Below are 1,662 nucleotides of genomic sequence, written 5' to 3'. Positions count from 1 at the left end.
GGGAGTTAATTAGGTCACAAGGGCAGAGCCATGTGAAAATGTTATGGGATTAGTGCTCTTATATAATAAAAGTGACTCCAGAGAATTCCCTTGTCCTCTGTCATGAGATGATACAACTAGAAAACAGCAGTTTGCAACCCAGAAGAGGGCTCTTACCAGAACTCAACCGTGCTGGCACTCTGATCTCAGACTTCCAGCCTCCAGAACTGTGAGAAATAAATTTCTGTTGTTTATAAGTCACCCAGTCTATGGAAATTTATTATAGAAGCCTGAACTAAGACAAGTATTCTCAAGAGTAACTGCATATATTTATGCAAATCACAACGTGGTATAAAAAATTACAAAGAAAAAAAATCCTAAGCAATCAGGAGACAATTCATAATTTTTAGCAAATGACCTAAAAATGAAAAACAAATATATAAAACTCAGCCCTTTTGTGATTTATAAAGCACAGACTGAGTAGAGCCACATACAAATATTTAAATGCAAAACATATGATAAGTTTGAACATTTTATACGTGTTATACATGTTATATTCAAATGTAGTACTTAATGAACTAAACTTTATAACATAGTGATTCTAAATATGAAAAAATACTTGCTTCAGCTTTAATAAAATGCATTTTAATTGTATAATATGCTAAACACAAATGCAATGGATCCTGTGACTACAGTGTTGCCAAACTTGCATTTATATAATCTTTACATGGAAATATGAGTAGGAATGGCTGTTAGACTATAAACTAGATCTTGGTGATCATGGAAACAAAGGGAAAAGTCAGTACTTCTTCTATTTCTTCTAAATATTTGCATAGGTATGAGTTACTATACTTTGTAGAATACTAATTATCTTAGTTATCAAAATAGTTTTAAGAATTATTTTTATCAAAGTTATTTATGTCCAGAGTTTAAAATTTGAATAGTGTTAATAGCCTTAAAATAAAAATAAAAACAAAGAAAAAACTTCAGGAGTCTCTGTCTCTGACCTTCCCACAACCACGCCTCTAGTTTCCTTCCCCAGTAAGAGCCTTTGCAATCACTTTAGTTACTCTTCTGACAAATACATCTGTATTTCTAACATACATCATACTCTTGTCTCTTGAATCATCCATAGTAAACAGATTGCTTGGCTCTGAATCCCAGTACCACCATTTATTATTAATATTAATAGCTCTGTGACCTCTAGCAAATTATATAACCTAAAATTTTAAGGCCTCAGTTTCCTAATCTATAAAACAAAATAATATAATCACCATTGCCCAGGACTATGTAAAACACCAAATATCATATTAACACAGCATTGTTTTTTTCAGCATAAAGAAAAGCACACTAGTTAGTACATTTTGTTTTATTGATAGTGACACATAGTAAAAATTTAATATATATTAATTACCCATGGTACCTTATAGATATTCAAAGTTCTTTTTCACAAGCACAATTCATACTGCAAAGTCATACCATAAACTAAATTTTAAAAAAGACAATTTAAAAAATAAAACATATTAAAGATATCATAAATCATGATGGGATACTGAGATGGCTTATAACTTTGACTTTTAAACATTCTAATCAGATGCAGAGCTTTACTAAGAAGTTGATAATTCTAGGGAGCCCTTTTGTGGGAGGACTTAGTTTTCAAATAATTAATGGCCAGATTAGCAT

The sequence above is a fragment of the Eulemur rufifrons genome, chromosome 7, assembly GCF_041146395.1.
Source record: "Eulemur rufifrons isolate Redbay chromosome 7, OSU_ERuf_1, whole genome shotgun sequence".
NCBI lineage: Eukaryota > Metazoa > Chordata > Mammalia > Primates > Lemuridae > Eulemur > Eulemur rufifrons.
The sequence above is the reverse complement of the archived record's forward strand: the minus strand, read 5'-3'. Positions refer to the sequence as shown.